Source organism: Macaca nemestrina, chromosome 7 (genome assembly GCF_043159975.1).
Source record: "Macaca nemestrina isolate mMacNem1 chromosome 7, mMacNem.hap1, whole genome shotgun sequence".
Taxonomy (NCBI): Eukaryota; Metazoa; Chordata; class Mammalia; order Primates; family Cercopithecidae; genus Macaca; species Macaca nemestrina.
Genome location: NC_092131.1, coordinates 30,804,647 through 30,822,777, shown reverse-complemented (window position 1 = coordinate 30,822,777; position 18,131 = coordinate 30,804,647). Strand labels below are relative to the sequence as shown.

The 18,131-nt window shown below is 44.2% G+C and overlaps 1 long non-coding RNA gene across 4 annotated transcripts in view; it reads right to left on the bottom strand.

The window, feature by feature from the left end:
- The window catches only part of LOC139364237 (uncharacterized), a 243,051-nt gene extending 224,990 nt beyond the window's left edge, over positions 1 to 18,061 (bottom strand). For all 4 annotated transcript variants that reach the window (XR_011625692.1, XR_011625690.1, XR_011625691.1 and 1 more), the window contains exon 1: positions 17,837 to 18,061. This is a non-coding gene — a long non-coding RNA (uncharacterized lncRNA). The remainder of the gene's footprint in view (positions 1 to 17,836) is intronic.
- Between the last annotated feature and the right edge of the window lie 70 nt (positions 18,062 to 18,131).

Below are 18,131 nucleotides of genomic sequence, written 5' to 3'. Positions count from 1 at the left end.
TATTTATTGAGACAGAGTCTTGCTCTGTCATCCAGGTTAGAGTGCAGTAGTGCGATCTCGGCTCATTGCAACTTCCAACTCCCAGGTTCAAGCAATTCTCCTGCCTCAGTCTCCCGAGTAGCTGGGACTACAGGTGTGAGCTACCACAGCCCGTTTTTTTTGTTGTTGTATTTTTAGTAGACAGGGTTTCTCTACATTGGCCAGGCTGGTCTCAAACTCCTGACCTTAGACGATCTGCCTGCCACATGATTAGGTCATGAGGGCTCTCCCCTCATGAATGGGATTAAAACTTTTATAAAAGAGGCCTGAAGGAGCTTGTTGACCCTTTCTGCCATACCAGGACACAGAGAAGGCGCCATCTATGAGGAATGAGCCCTTACCAGACACTGAATCTGCTGGCGCCTTGACTTTGGACTTTCCAGTCTCCAGAACTGTGAATGATAAATTTCCACTGTTTATAAATTACCCAGTCTAAGGTATTTTGTTACAGCAGCCAAAACAATCTACAGAGCACTAATGACATTTTGGGCTGGATTATTCTTCGTTGCAGGGGCTGCCCTGTACATTGTAGGATATTTTGGACTATCCCTGGCCTCTATCCACAAGATGCCAGTAGCGCTTCCCCCAACCCCATGACAATCAAAACTGTCTCTAGATATTGCTAACTGTCCATTGGGGGCAAAATCACCCCTGGTTGAGAATCACCGCCAAGTAGCACTCCCCATTTGTGACCAGACAGCTAAGGATATCCAGGGTAGTGCTGGGCCACACAGATGCTAAGGGAATTTATACTTCAGGAAAAAAAAAAAAAAGGAAAAAAAAAGCCAAGTCTATGTGGCCTTCGCATCAGTTACTGCTCTCTTGGTTGCACTAAGTGACAGAAAATTCACCTCTAAATGACTTTAAATTGGGATGCTGTTTCATATAACTGAGCAGACCAGGGATTAGGCATTGTGCTGGTTCAGGCCAAGCTTGATCCAGGGATTCAAACAATATCACCAGGACTTGGCTTTATCTTTGCCCCCCGATGCTGCCCTTCTCCATAGCATTTTCTTGTTTTTTTTGAGACTCTGTCTCAAAAAAATAAATAAAAATAAAAAATAAACAAATTAATTTAAAAGTAATATGTTGCAAAATTCATAGATCCTTGTGAAGTATAGTGATTTATCACTGAAGATTTAGAATAATGGTAAAGAAGAGCTCCTTATGTATTTACTTGTTTATTGTGTAATCAATGCACACCAATATTTTTTTCTAGCTGTCTGGCATCATTTCCTCCTATTTCGATCCAGTAACTATCTCTTCATAACTTCATATCTCCCACCATGAGAAAACAAGAGCAACACATCCTTGTGTTGGCTAAATACAGGACAAATAATATTATTCTTTTAAGAACACCATGCCAATGTTCTATTACAGCCTTTACTTGCCTTTGTTGCATGCTATCATGGAATGTTTATTGAAGCTTTCTCTCCATTCTAGAAATTGCAGGTCATGTGGAAGTGATGTTTCGTGTTCTTTTAACAGAGATCCTGTGTTTCTGGTCCCAGATACCCTCTATGGCCAAAGCTAATGTTGAAACAGGGATGTTTGAACAAATAGCAGTGGTAACAAAACATTTTGGTTTTAAACTAAGAATATACTTAGACCACAAAAGCAAGTTTTTACAGGTTTTTTGTTGGCTTGTTGTTGTTGTTGTTGTTGTTGTTGCTGTTTTGAGAGGAAGTCTTGCTCTGTCGACCAGGCTGGAGTGCAGTGGTGCGATCTCAGCTCGCTGCAACCTCTGCCTCCCGGGTTCAAGCTATTCTCCTACCTCAGCCTCCTGAGTAGCTGGGATTACAGGCATGTGCCACCATGCCTGGCTAATTTTTGTATTTTTAGTAGAGATGGGGTTTCACCATGTTGGTCAGGCTGGTCTCGAACTCCTGACCTCGTGATCTGCCTGCCTTGGCCTCCCAAAGTGCTGGGATTACAGGCGTGAGCCACCGCGCCTGGCGGGAAAGGGACTTTCTCAGGGGATTCCAACTTGTAAGTGGCAGGGCCTGGATTCAACTAAGACCTTTAAAGCCACATCCTGAGCTCTGTCCACCATACTGTGAAGTCTACTTTTAGGGCAATCCCATTTCTATCTTTGTCTTTTGCATTATCTGGATTGAAAGAGTTTAATTTCTGTGTGTTTATTTTGGAGTAGGGTGCAGTGGATGTTTCTTAGAGCCTACAGAGAAAATTCTTGTATAGCAAGAAGTGTATTTGACAAAGCACTGTTAAATTTTGGACTACAACCATTGCAGATTTCTCCCAGGATTGCATTCTCACAGATTGCCAATGACATGGGAGCTTTCATGCATTATGTTTCTTATGCAAATAAGTTGACTTCCTTTTCAGGTTATACGAGAAATCCCCACTATTCCTGGGTTTTATGAATTATGGGACGGAGCATACAAAACATCACCAACCTTCTCACTTCTGTCCACCCAAGTATTTGTAAGTATTTGCAACAATTGACATACTTTTGCTATTTTGAATTGAAGAGGGTTTTGAGTTTTATTTGTTTGGTTTTGTGAAAGTTGTTTTGTTTGGGTTCAGAGCTCTCTGGGGAGAAAGATAAGGGTACTGGAAGGTATTGATGAGCTATTATCTTCTATGATGGCTTGAGAGGCTCATTTCCAGCCCTAGGGAGGGAAGCATGAAGGGCGATAAATGGAAAGAGGAGTAACTGTGTGAGGCTTTGTGCAATTAAAGATATATGCAACTTTGCTTCAAAACGCACTTAACAAAGTGCAGCCAGTCTGTGAGAGGTCCCTGCTGCCCTATCCCACCCTCCACTTTGGTGACTTGCTGGCTTAGAGTGGCCTCAGGAGAGAAGGGAGAGAACGCTGCTCCCAGCAGGGCAACAGGAGTGACCACTACAAGAACAATGTTCTTATGGAGGCCACAGACACTGATGAGGTACCCACGTTTAAGGAGCTTGTGAATAGCAGACCATGAATGGGGAGGCTGAAGTGGAAGAACATAGCGGGTTTGCCTATGAACCTATAGGAGATACTTTGGGGGTCTCCCAGAAATAACTGAGGGTGAGTTAGCAGGGCAAGGGATGACTAGCAAGTTCTATAGACCTTCAGTAGGAGACCAGAGCTAATTAAATTTAGGTCTGGATGTCAATATGACCTCTTTGGTTACTATGACCCATAGGCTGGTAAAAATCTCGTACGGGATGTTGTGAGACCCTGTACTTTATTCCTGTCTTTTATATGTCATTTAACTTCAAAAATTCTGTCTTCAGTCAAGATACCATGAGAAATGCTCACAACGCAGACTCTTTCCAAGTGCAGTTATCTGGGGCAGGCTGCCCGACTAGCTGATTGCCCTGCCTACCTCCCTGCTTCTAGGGAAGGCCTAGTAGAAGGAATCTCTTAGAAACTGTTCCCAGTGCAGCAGCTAGAAAAGTCTAGCTGCAGGGTTTTGGGGTGACAGGAAAATAGTTTCTTTTCTGTGTTAGGGTAATGAGCCAGATATGACTTGCTAAAAAACCTCTGAGTGACTAGGGTATCAGACACAGATTTTCGCTATTTTAACTGAAGTTGAAATGAGAGGAAATATGGTGTAAACTGCAGCATAAAGGATTTAGATTCAAGCAATAAAAGATTTCCCAACATCAAAAGGCAACAGATCTCTGCTCTGGGCCCATCATTAATTTTTATTTATTATTATTTATTTTTAGAGATGAGGTCTTGCTATGTTGCCCAGTCTGGTCTCAGACTACAGCCATTCACCATTGCACCCAGCTTTTCTTTCCCTCCCTCCCTCCCTCCCTCCCTCCCTTCCTTCCTTCCTTCCTTCCTTCCTTCTTTCCCTCCCTCCCCCCTTCCTTCCTTTTTTTATTTTTCAAAGTCTTGCTCTGTTGCCCAGGCTGGAGTGCAATGACGTGATCTCAGCTCACTGCAACTTCGCCTCCTGGGTTCAAGTGATTCTCCTGCCTCAGCCTCGCAAGTAGCTGGGATTATAGGTGGCTGCAAAAAAGCCCAGCTAATTTTTGTATTTTTTTAGTAGAGATGGGCTTTCACCATGTTGGCCAGGCTGGTCTCGAACCCCTGACTTCAGGTGATTTGTCCACCTCATCCTCCCAAAGTGTTGAGATTACAGGCATGAACCACCATGCCCGCCAACACCCAGCTTTTTCTAGGCCATTTTTTTTTTTTTTTTTTTTTTTTTGAGACGGAGTCTCACTCTGTCACCCAGGCTGGAGTGCAGCGGCGCAATCTCGGTTCACTGCAACCTCCCCCTCCCAGGTTCAAGCGATTCTCCTGCCTCAGCCTCCCGAGTAGCTGGGACTACAGGTGTGCGCCACCACGCCCAGCTACTTTTTTTTTTTTTTTTTTTTTGTATTTTTAATAGTGACGGGGTTTCACCATGTTGGCCAGGCTGGTCTTGAACTCCTGACCTCAGGTGATCCGCCCGCCTCGGCCTCCCAAAGTGTTGGGATTACAACGTGAGCCACCGCGCCCGGCCCTAGGTCCATTTTTAAAGGTAAATAGAGGTTAGCCAACCTTCCAGATCTAAATGGCTCCCTAAGTGTCTCTTCCTGATCTCCCATCCTTTACCTAAACTAACTGATCTCCTGTTTGTGTTCCCAAATCTTTATTATAGCACTTATAAAACCGTTCTGGGAACTCCTTAAGAGAAGAGACTGGGCCTTATGCTTTACTGTGCTCCTAACCGTTGGGAGGGACACAGTACACAGTAAATGTTGGTTGGCTTCATCCTAAGTGAAAAACTGGCTTGAGACAGAAGACTGTGGCAGTACTCATTAGAGTAATCTGTGTAGCACTGTTTTGAGCTTCATGTGTGGAATGGGGCTGTGAAGAGCTAGGGAGAAGTGGTTATGAGGATGAAATGAGGAAGCTCGAGGAAAATGTCTGTACAATGTTTGGTCTCACGCAGTCCCCTTCTACCCTTTGTCCCCTTCCTTCTAGCTGACACTGTATTGGGAAGCAAAGGTCAAGGGCTCTGTGTGAAGGCAAGAGGTCCAAACGAATTCTCAAGGGATCTAAGGGAACTGGACGGCCGATAAAACAATCAAGGGGCAGGCCCTGCACAGAGACTGGGAAGGCAAGTGGAGAAACCAAAGAGCACTAGCCAAAATGGTGGAAGAGAATTCTGGGGCTGTGGCACAACTATCCACAAGAGCTTCCTCTTTCCTCAGTGGAGTCTCAGTATAGTTCACTGAGGAGGAGAATCTAACGAATAGGCACCAGCTGCATCAAGGGACTCTTACTTCACACCATGCCCTGGCACCTTCCTGAGGATGAAGATGCCACAATTCACCAGCTGAGTCAATTCATGGGAAAGGGGCTAGTCAAATCCCAGGCTATGTCTAGCAACTGTCTCTCCAGTGGAAAAGAAGTTAGCTCAAGTAATCAAAGGATTCCCTAAAGCAAGATTTGGGACATGCCAAAGTCCCTCTTTAAGGGGAGAGAGGCAGCTGCACGGTTACAAAGTAGACAAAGAAAGACAAGGAGCTTCTTTTAAACTGGAATGTGTAAAATAGAAGCAGGGAGCTGTGAACGCCACAGCAGCAATTATGCAGAAAGACTGCAGTGCAGACACTGAGCAGCACCATCCTAGCTGATAACATCAGCAGCAGCAAAGGCATATTCCAACAAGAGCTGTTTAAGAGCTGCTAATTACTTAGATTCCAATAGGAGCTATGTCTTAAAAGTGATTACAGTTTTTGATTACAGCTTTTTGAACTGATTGCAGCTGTAAGCTATGAAGGCAGTAATCTAAATACAAGCAAAAAAATCCTTTGATCAAACACAAAGGAACTCTTCCAAATAAAGATACCTTTATTTTACATACAGATATAGCTATCTGTTTCGCATGCGTAAACAAGTGATTTATACACATCTATTAAACATATAAGCATCTACACTAAATTTTAGGTTTCCTGAGACCAGGGACCACACTTGCGCATCCTCATAATTCCTTATAGTATCTAGAAGGGTATATGGCACATAGAAGATGCTTACTGAATTGAAGTGAAACAATTACTATATTGATGATTTGGTCAGATAATCGTTGTTTGTTACAATAATGGCCTACTATAGAATAAATACTGGAAAAAGCAATACAAAAGTCCATTTTACTAACCTCAAATCCAGGAAATGTACCTTCTTTTCTAGAAACCCAAAAGAAGTATGGAAATGCATTCTTGAAAAGAAAGCTAACCACTCTACATTCCACAACAGAGACCATGTTGACTGTGCTGTGTGAGTTGCTAGGCAACCACTTGGTAATTCCCCATGTAATAGAGATGAACCTGTCATCTGCTTTCTTAGCTATGTGTGACAAGAAGAGACAACAGGTAAAGGACAACCAAGAATACCTGCACCTGGATGACACAGTCACTCCTGAAGTATGGTGACACTGGAGAAAATCCCCATGCCCTGTCAGAAGTTGCTGGAGGGTGAATTTCATTAAACTATTAGCACAAGACATTGCAGTGAATTTTCTTGGATTTACCCTGTGGGTAAATCCTGTGGGTTATCCCATTATACTTGTCCACAAAGCAGGAGACCAAACGCACCATAGTTCTGCATGGGAATGGTCATCAATTCAATAACAGCTCCAGATCAGCGTGTCCCATGATGCCAGCTGGGACGAGACTTTACTAGAAAAAAGCAGCCTTTTAAATCTTAAAAAGGATACACAACATCTTAAAGAAACCACAAGTTCTGGGTGAATAAATCACCCTTTTTCATAACTGAGGAAAACACTCTTAGCAATTTGTTTGCACAGGATTTCCAAGACACTTTAGACAAATAAGCTGCCTTGTAAAGACTCCACTCAACGGTAGGTATTGATATCACTGTCTTTAGGCTAAAAACACAATAATGTGTTGAAGAATGAATAAAAAATGTGTGAAAGCTACTCTGATGTTAAGCAAGAAAAAGAGAGCGAGCCAAGTGCAGTGACTCACACCTGTAATCTCAGCACTTTGGGAGGCCAAGGAGGATTGATCACTTGAGCTCAGGAGTTCGAGACCAGCCTGGGTAACATGGCAAAACCCCGCCTCTACCAAAAAAAAAAAAAAAAAGTTAGCTAGGCATGGTGGCATGAGCCTGTGGTCCCAGGTACTCGGGAGGCTGAGGTGAGAGGACCACCTAAGCCAGGGAGGCGGAGGTTGCAGTGAGCCAAGACTGCACCACTGCACTCAGCGTGGGCCACAGAGTCAGACCGTGTCTCAAAAAAATAAATAAATAAATTTAAATTCCACTGCAAATTTGGAAGTCTAAGGGGACTCATCTTTTTCATTTGAATTTTCAAAAGGACCCTCCCACACACAGATAAAAAAAAAAAAGGAATATATGCTGGTAGGGGCCAAGGGAAAACATCCCCATCACCCTCAGCAGGTTTGCTGAAAATCTCTGACAGGGGGCAGATTAATTGGGGAGAAGGCACACGAATTTATTTAACATGTGTATACAGGAGACTTCAGAATGAAGACCCAAAGATACAGGGAAAATTGTTCATTTTTGTGCTTAGGTAAAACGAAGTATGGACAGCCATGTAGAAATATGATTGGACAAAAAAGAGTATGATCAAATGCTGTGAGGCGGAGTGGGGAAACCCAGCAAGGCTTGTTTGTCTAGCTACTTCTCGGCCTCTCTGAGCAGCACTCCTTCCTTCTGGGTGTGGGGCAGGACCCTCTCTGGAATGGGGGCTCCTACCACCTACAGTCAAACGAGGTTGTCGGGTAATTTCTTTATGGCCAGTTTTTACATGGCAAGGTGGAGGGAAAATTTTTAGGTTTTCTGGTTTAGAGAAAAGGGGTTCTGTTTCTCTGACCTGCCTTGGGGAAGAGGGATTCTAGTTTCTATGGCTGGCCTGGGGAGAGAATGGGACAGAGAGACAGGAGGGCAGCAGAAGGTCAGATAAAAACTTGCTTTTGAGGCTGCTTTCTGAGGCTTTCATTTTGGGGTATTGTTTTCTGAGTCTCATCATGCCCCATCCCCACCCCAATATCATATTTAAGTCTTTGCAAATTGACTGCTTGCTTTTCAGTCTCCTGTTTGAGATTTAATTTTGAGACCTTAGACTCTGCTATCAGGCAATCGGCTGTGAAGAAAGCAGATTCTGAATCGAGATAAAATCAACCAGGTAGTTCTGACGAACAACTGGGCATGGCTTCAACCCAACATATGGAGCCTGTTTATCTAACCTGTTTTGGTGCTGACTTAAAACAAGCCCAGCTGGCCGATCCTGTGAAGTGAAACTTGACAAAGGGCCATCCGGACTCCCTGGGGCCGGAGACAGAAGTACTGGCGTATGACGTTCTTGGGTATGTCTCTGTCTGCAAAGTACAGCCACTACATCTCTACTACCAGGTTTTATAAGATTCTTCATGGAATTCCAAATAGAGTCACCCATGAGCCAAATCAAACATAAAGGAGGAGGATTCAAGGGCATTCTTGAGTAAATTTCGGAATGGAAAAGACCCTGCAATGACTCAGAGGGGTGGGAGGAACAATGCAGGCTCTGGAATTTCTTTGCCAGAATGACAAGTATAGAGCAAAACCAGTGGGAGTCACAGTTACTTTCATTCCTCCTTTCCCCAGTGGCCACACACAGGTGTGTGCAAAAGGCCTGGAGGTGGCAGAGAGTAGAGCATGTCAGGGAACCGACAAAAGAAAAGGAGGGACAAGCTTCTGTGCACCTGTGGCCACAGAAGGTACTCACTCCCCTCCTTCACGGTGTCTTTTCCTTCTCTGGAGTCCTTTCAGTGATGTGTGAGCCCGCTGTTAAATGTTCAGGAAGTTCGGGTCCCACTGACAGCAAGTTAGTTGAACACATGCTGTGCAGAATTTACTTTGTGGGAGAAAATAATTAGATATAATCCCAGCCCTTAAGGGGTTTAGACTCCAGTAAGGGAGACAGAGAAGTACCCAAGAAATGACAAAACAAGCCAGTCTAGATCAAGCTACAAGGCACAAAGTGCTCAGTTTTTGTAAATAATTGCTATATGGAGGCTATTCCTAATCTTGCTCTTTGTAGCCAGCTTCCTATTACTGAAGAAACAAATCCCACTGAAGAGCTCCAATTCCACGTGGCTTTCTGCTGTGGTGTTTCTGTGTTCCCTGTCTTTTGTCAATCCCATGCTGGTGAACTCAACTGGGATACAAAGGCTGTTTACAGAAAGGAGGTAAGCCTATGAGGCAAGATACAAAGCCAAGGAAAACCTCCAAGCCAAAAATCAAATGCTTCCACACAGAGGCAAGTGAACAGCTTTCTGGGTGGCCTAGAGAGAGAGAAGGTGTGAGTTTAAATCAAAGACTTCAAAGCTGGGCATGGTAATTTGTGCCTGTAATCCCAGCTACTGAGGATGCTAAGGTGAGAGGATCATTTGAGGCCAGGAATTCAAGACCAGCCTAGGCAACATAGGAAGGCCCCATCTTTAAAATATAAAGATAATTAGCTCGGTGTGACAGCATGCACCTGTAGTCCCAGCTATTTGTGAGGCTGAGGAAGGAGGATTGCTTGAGCCCAGGTCATGCCACTGCACTCCAGCCTGGGTGACAAATAGACTCTCATCTCAATAAATAAGTAGATGACTTCATATTTATTTAGGGAAGAGGTATAGGGGCAAAGGGAAACTTCCCTTTCGACCTCTGAAAGTTCGCCAAAAAAATCAGCTCACAAAAGATTAGAGAAAGGGCATACAAATGTATTAATGTGTAAACATGGAGAACCACAGAGTGCTTACCCCACTTTCCAGTGGGGTCCAGATAGCCTTATTCAGGTGGAGGGGGAGACAGGGAATACAGGTAATTTTGTCGATTGGCAATAAATGGTTGCTAGGGAGAATGAATGGATTGGGCAGCAGAGATTAATTTCTAAATGATTGTCTGAGTGAGTCTGCGAAGAGACATCATCTTGTGAAAGCGTCTGTTCAGGTGTGGTTACATTGTTGGTCTTTTCTGCAATAGATAATAAGAGGAGGAAGCCAGGCACAGTGGCTCATGCCTGTAATCCCAGCACTTTGGGAGGCCCAGGCAGGCAGATCTCTTGAGGCCAGGAGTTCGAGACCAGCGTGGCCAATATGATGAAACCCCATCTCTACTAAAAACACAAAAATTAGCTGGGCGTGGTGGTGCGTGCCTGTAATCCCAGCTACTCAGGGGGCTGAGGCATGAGAATTGCTTGAACCCAGGGAGATGGAGGTTGCAGTGAGCCAAGATCATACCACTGCACTCCAGCCTAAGTGGTAGAGTGAGACTCTGTCTCAAAAAAAAAAAAGGCCGGGCGAGGTGGCTCATGCTTGTAATCCTAGCACTTTGGGAGGCTGAGGCAGGTGATCATTTGAGGTCAGGAGTTCAAGACCAGCCTGACCAACATGATAAAACCCCGTCTTTACTAAAAATACAAAAAACAAAAATTAGCTGGATGTGGTGACACACACCTGTAATATCAGCTACTCAGGAGGCTGAGGCAGGAGAATTGCTTGAACCCAGGAGGCAGAGGTTGCAGTGAGCCGAGATCGTGCCACTGCTCTCCAGCCTGGGTGGCAGAGCGAGACTATGTCTCAAAAAATAAACGAAAAGAAAGTAGATATAAGGGGCGGGGGGCGAGAAACAATTGTTCTCCTTGTAGGGTCCATCCAATCTTTATGTAGATAAGGGAAAAATCTTTTCCAACATCTGTTGATCTCTAAGGGCCTTTAACTCAAAATACTCATTATATCTAGGAGTCATATTTTGGGGTGAAGTTCCTTATGCTCTTTTGGGGGAAATACTTTAAAAGTCTTTCCGCTAAAAAGATTCAGGATGAGGGTCTAACAGATACAAGGCAGCTTCTGAATAGTTTGGGCAGGTATGTGGGTTGAAATCAGCATATAATACACAGACACACACACATCCCAAATATCTCTATGATGTACAGAGAAAAAGATGACCAGCTGGAGGCATCTTCTATAGTATGCTTTTACAGTGCCCAGCCCCCATTCGTGGCATCCTCCTTTCCACACAAGTGCCTGTACCTAATTGTCAACTGAAGAATCACTAAGTTCATAAATTTGGAAGGGAGAGCTTTATTTCTCATAAAGGGTTGCAGCCTGTAAGCCCACAGGCTGGGAAGTGTAACCTTCAGAAGAAGCTGAGAGCAATCACTTCAAGGGAGGGCTAAAGCAAACAGAAATTTATGCTTAGCTGCATGGCCAAATATGTAATATTCAGTAAGCTATAGGAGTCATGAATACTTATGAAAGGAGAAACAACCATACATGCAATTGAGCTTCACATTTCTTCCTGAATCCCATATTCAAAAAAAGTGGTGGTGTTAGCATGGTCCAAGGGTAGAGTTTTTGGCCCACTTGTAATTGCCCAATAGGTTCTTCTTACCTACTGTACAGATAAAACCAATTCACTGAGACAGCAGTATTGCAGTAGAGAAAGAGTTTAATTATTGCAGGGTTAGCTAAGCAGAAAATGGGAGTTTATTACTCAAATCAGTTTTCCTGAGAACTGAGAGGCAATAATATTATGGGTAATTTGGTGGGCAGGGGGCTAGGGAATGGGTGCTGCTGACTGGTTGGGCAAGAAATCATAGGGGTGTGGAAAATTAGTCCTCGTGTGCTCAGTTCTGGGTGGGGGGCCCACAGGACTGGTTGATTCCTGAGTCACAGATTCAAGTGAAGTCAGTCAGTTGCCAGAATGCAAAAGTCTGAAAAACATCTCAAAAGACCAATCTTAGGTTCTAAAATAGTGATTACCTATAGGAGCATTTGGGGAAGTTACAGATTTTTGACTTCTTAAACAATGGCTGGTTAACATTTTTATTTTATTTTTTTTGAAACGGAGTTTCATTCTTGTTGCCCAGGCTGCAGTGCAATGGTGCAATCTTGGCTCACCGCAACCTCCACCTCCTGGGTTCAAGCGATTTTCCTGCCTCAGTCTCCCGAGTAGCTGGGATCACAGGCATGTGCCACCAGGCCCGGATAATTTTTGTAGTTTTAGTAGAGATAGGGTTTCTCCATTTGGTCAGGCTGGTCTCAAACTCCCGACCTCAGGTGATCTGCCCACCTCGGCCTCCCAAAGTGCCGAGATTACAGGCGTAAGCCACCGCACCCAGCCATGGCTGGTTATCATTTAATTACATCTATATTTTAGCAGAATTCAGGTCCGTCCCATAATCCCAATCTTGTGGTCTTTGATTACTTTTACAAAAGTGGTTTCAGTCCCTGAGCAAAGAGGGGGTTAGTTTCATGGAGGGCCTATTATCATTCTCGCCTCAAAGTTAAATTATAAACTACATGCCTCCCATGGTTAGCTTGGACTACACCCAGGAATGTGTGAGGACAGCCTGCCTATGAGGCAGAAGCAAGATGGAGTCAGCCATGCTAGACTTCTCTTACTGTCATAATCTTTGCAAAGGCGGTTTTACTCTGACATCACAAGGTGAAGCAGAGGACACAAAAATCCTCACATCCTCCACAAGTCAACCAAACTAGTTCAGAGATGGTGGTCAGTTTTTAGGAAGGGATGCATTGTGAAACTGGCAAGCTGTCACTTTGAAACTGTAAAGAGGGTGGGGGAGTGCAGTCACTACTTCAGGTGATTGGCTAATGGGATAAAGGAACAGGTTGTCCATTTCTTGTTTTCTAGAGCTGGTTTCTGCTTACTCTTTAGGAAATAATTCTGGTTAAAGATTAACAAGGAAGGGGCATACTGAGGCATGTCTGACCTCTCTCCCCATCACGGCCAGACATTTCAGTTTTCAGGGTTTCTCTCGGGACTGCTTGGCCAAGAGGGGGTTATTCCAGTTGGCTGAAGGGCTTAGGATTTTATTTTTATTCCTCATAGTGCTTTTAGCTCCCCACTGGCCTCCTCCTTAGCACAGCAGGAAAGGCTGAGATATTACCCATTTCCACTTTAACATGGAGGCTGTCAAGCAAAGTGGCAAGGACTCTGGAATTCAAATCCTGGCTCTACCACTTAACACTGGTGACCTCAGCAAGTGACATGGGCCTCTGTATCTGAGCCTCCTGCTCTGTAAAAAGAAAATAATGATACTACACCCATCTCATAGACAGTAGGAGGATTAAATGAATAAATGTAGGCAAATCACTTAGGACAGCATCTGGCAAATAATAAGCACTCCATGTTGTTATGGAAGAATCTGTCTTGGGTTCCAGAGTATCTTGGTGTCAAGCAATTCCTTAAAGGAATTTCAAGTATCAGCAGGAAGACAGAGGGCTATGTGGAAGGGGTTTACACTGCCTCTAAAATCAAACCTTTGCCTGTATATGAACAGCCTGACCATAACCTGAATATTATCCTTTTAGTATACCTGCTCTGCCAAATCTTCCCCTAAAATGTGAGCTAAGAACCAATCTGGCTTGTGAGGGCGTTGTCACCTGACTGCTAAGGGAAAAAAGGTCATACATCCCACCATTACTGGCCTCTGCTTCTGCCATCTGGCACCTGTAGATCCCCCTGCTCACACAGGCTGGAGCCCCTCTCTTCTCTCACTGACCCATGACACACATTTACCACTCCATCAAATCCTCTTTAAAAACTTATGAAGTGATCAGCACCAATAATGCTAGATGCTAGATTCAAACTAGAGGATAACTATTTTACAGATGGCCAAACTGAGGTTCAGGAAAAGGAAATCAATGGTTCCCAAACACCAGTCCAAGAACTGCTGCCAGTCCTTGTGGTGATGTTTTCACCAGTCTTCAGCCAAACTGGAAAAATAAGACTAAAGCTTTAAGTTTTTCATACACCCGAAATTATTCTATTTTTAAATTGTGAGGTTATGTCCCATCTTCCCTCCTGTGTATACAGAAGAGATATCAAAATGCCCCTTCTTTTGTAAAATGATATCGATAGGAGCTGGGATTTGAAACTAGATCATCTGAATACTTTCACTGTCTCCTATTACATTTTTTTTTTTTTTTTAGACTGAGTCTCGCTCTGCCACCCAGGCTGGAGTGCAGTGGCACAATCTCGGCTCACTGCAGCCTTCACCTCCTGGGTTCAACAAGCAATTCTCCTGCTTTAGCCCCCTGAGTGGCTAGGATTAAAGGCGCAGGCCACCATGCCCAGTTAATTTTTGTATTTTTAGTAGAGATGGGGTTTCACCACATTGGTCAGGCTGATTTTGAACTCCTGACCTAGTCATGTGCCCGCCTCGGCCTCCCAAAGTGCTGGGATTACAGGTGTGAGCCACCGCGCCCGGCCCACTTTTAAATATTTTTAAGTGACTTTAACTTTAAATTCAACAATTATTAAACAATTGTTTATATATATTTTAAATTGTACAATAGATAACACGCTTAAAATATCTTCAAATAAAACTCGGCCCATGTTTGAGTCTTCACAGTATCCTATGTAGGATTAAAAACTCAAATCCTCACATCGATAGGCAGGTTACAATTTCAAGAAGTAGATGGAAAAAAGAAACATTCGCAAGTCCCTAAATGTAGGATTTAAGGGCGCATGTCTCCCCCTGCTGGTTGTGGTGGTAGCAAACCGAGCCTAGACCGCAATGGACTGGAGAGAACTTGAACTGGAAAGGACCCTACAGCAAGAACAGCTGCTTCAGAACCCACTATCCATCACAGGGTCCTTATCCCAACCAAGAGTAAAGAGAGTAAAGTGAGCAAAGCTTAAAGAATTTGTGGCACCAGTAAACTATCAATAGATGCTGATTTACAAATCTTGGTAAATTAATAGAAAAGGAAGAAAAACGTTTACGGTGGTTTACCTATATGAAAATATTCACTATCAATCTTTATGAATTGTTTATCCTGTGTATCTAATTATATAGAATCATAGCATAAAATAATCATAAAAATTATGCCTATCATTAAATTAGTCTGATTCATTTGGTTCCATTTCAATACTTGTCTGAAGTTCAAGTTATTGGTACAGCATGGCTGTCTGCTCAAGATGTAGGTTAAGTCAAGGAAGTTTGGTTTATTTGCCCCTTCGGAGGACTAAGAGGGCCTCATGCTTTCGCATATTTCACTGATTCTTTTTTTGCTTGGTATGCGTTATGCCCTCACCCGCTTCCATTACTGCAAACCCAACTTTTAGCTGTCTTTTTTTTTTTTTTTTTTTTTTTTTTTGAGACGGAGTCTTGCTCTGTAGCCCGGGCTGGAGTGCAGTGGCCGGATCTCAGCTCACTGCAAGCTCCGCCTCCCGGGTTTACGCCATTCTCCTGCCTCAGCCTCCAGAGTAGCTGGGACTACAGGCGCCCGCCACCTCGCCCGGCTAGTTTTTTGTATTTTTAGTAGAGACGGGGTTTCACGGTGTTAGCCAGGATGGTCTCGATCTCCTGACCTCGTGATCCGCCCGTCTCGGCCTCTCAAAGTGCTGGGATTACAGGCTTGAGCCACCGCGCCCGGCCTAGCTGTCTTTAAAGCTTTACCTGCTGGTCTATTTCTACTCCAACAAGCAAAGAGGAAAGTTTTTTTTTTTTTTTTTTTTTTCTACCCTAATGTTATTGCTTTGTTCAGAATCTTCTGGCACTTATCTCATTCTCTTTCATATTGCTTATTACATCATGTCTCATTTCCCATATCAGATTTTAAGTTATTTGAAGGCAGACTGTTTTATTTCATTTTGTTTTGTTTTTTATTTAAGTTCAGGGATACGTGTGCAGGTTCGTTACATAGGTAAACTTGTGTCATGGGGGTTTGTTGTACAGATGATTTCGTTACCCAGGTATTTAGCCTTGTATCTACATTGTTATTGTTGTTGTTTTTAATTTTTTATATCCATAGGTTTTTGGGGAACAGGTGGCATTTGGTTATCTGAGTAAGTTCTTAAGCGGTGATTTGTGAGATTTTAGTGCACCCATCACCTGAGCAGTATACACTGAACCCAATTTGTAGTCTTTTATCCCTCACCCCCTTCCCACCCTTTCCCCCTGAATCCCCAAAGTCCACTGTATCATCCTTGTACCTTTACATCCTCATAGCTTAACTCCTACTTACGAGTGAGAACATACCATGTTTGGGTTTCTACTCCTTAGTTACTTCATTTAGAATATAAGTCTCCAGTCTCATCCAGGTTGCTGCAAATGCCATTAATTCATTTCTCTCATAGTTCATTTATTTGCCCCTTCGGAAAACTAAGATAGTACCACCCTTCATGCTTTTGCTTATTTCATTGATTCTTTTTTGGCTTTATATGGGTCATACGCTCACCCACTTCCATTATTGCAAATCCAACTTTTAGCTATCCTTAAAGCTTTACCTACTGGTCTCTTCCTACTCCAACCACCAAAAAAAAAAAAAAAAAAAATTATTTTTTTCTCCCTTTATTAGGTTTTGTTCAGAATCTTCTAGTACTTATCCCATTCTCTTTCATATTATTTATTAATTACAGCGCGTCTTATTTCCCATATCAGATTTTAAGTTATTTGAAGGCAGACTACTTTATCCCACTTCAAAAGAAGGCAATGTATTAATAGCTTCATGGATAAAAGCCATGGTTTTTTGTTTGTTTGGTGAGATGGAGATTTACTCTTGTTGCCCAGACTGGAGTGCAATGGCACGATCTCGGCTCACCGCATCCTCCGCCTCCCAGATTCAAGCGATTCTCCTGCCTCAGCCTCCCGAGTAGCTGGGATTACAGGCATGTGCCACCACGCCCGGCTAATTTTGTATTTTTACTAGAGATGGGGTTTTACCATGTTAACAGCCCAGACTGATCTTGAACTCCTGATCTCAGGTGATCCGCCCGCCTCCGCCTCCCAAAGTGCTGGGATTACAGGCATAAGCCACTGTGCCCGGCCAAAGCCACGGGTTTTTAGTTGAGTCCTAATGGGCAAAACCGCCACACAACTGGAAAAAAATACCACCTGCGTCATAAATTTGTAAGGCATCATAAGAGGATGTATGTAAAGCGGCCCCGCTCCTAATTACTTGGTAATTGTTAACTCTTGCTTTCACTCTGTCCCCAAAACAAAAGCCTTACATGCTGTAGGCATATTACTTGTTGGTAAAGCCGATTGCTAACAAGTACACCCATACCCAATAATACATTAGCATTATCTGTGTCTAGAGGACTTACGTGATTAACCATGACCTAGCATACTTACAAAGGCTTGGATGACCAGTATAAAACAACTGCCCACTATCTAGCTTAGCACTGTGCAATATTAACTTTCTGGGATGCTGGGAATGGGCTATAATATGCACTGTCCAATAAAGAGGTGACTGAGCTCTTGAAATGTGGCTAGTACGACTGAGAAACTTATCCAGTGGTTAGTGACCACCTTATTGGACAACTCAGCTCTAGAATCTCGACCCGTCAACACTCTTTTTAAACTCGCCCATGTCCTCTTTTTCACTGGCGAAATAATTCTTTTTCTAAGTAACCTTCACTGATTCAAGGCATCAGAAAGTCCACTGATCCCAAGCTCTTTTTTTCTTTAGCTGTTACACACGTGTTCACCGTGAACCTTCACCGAGAAACAGCATCCGTATAAAACCCACAGCACATGACAAAGTAAGTCAAACATCAAAGGACATGAAATCATCCACTTAAAATAATCGCGCCTCGACCTCGTGAAGCACGGTCTCGAGGGTGGACGGGAACAAAAACAAACCGGGCGACAGGCGTAGGGAAAATGCGAGGAGCACGCGGGGAGGTCTGGCGCCCCTGTCACGGTGACTCCAGGCTGAGGCCAACCGCGCACCGCTCTCCCACGCAGGGCACTGTCGCTCCCCGCTAGCGCACAGGCCGGACACGACTCGCCCCGGCCCCCAACCCAACGGCTGCCCGGCGGCACGGCGGCACGCACCACTACAGTGCGAGAGTCGCACCTTTTTGCTGTATCCGCTCCAAGCTGGCCCCACCCCCGGCTCCTCGGAACCCCGCCTCGAAGCCGTGCCCAAGACGCTCATTGCTCAAGGACCCGTACAAAATGGCGGCGGGGCCTCAGGAACCAACCATAGAGACGCCCTCAGGCCGCGGAGAGAGCGTAGGCCTTTGAGCGTAGGCCTCTGAGCGCCGGCCCCGCCCCGAGTCGGCCTGCTCTTCCGGCGGGGGCGGGGAAAGGGCGCGTCTCCAAGGCCCCTTCTAGGAGAAGAGCGTGGGGTCTCCATGGTGCTGGGTCCT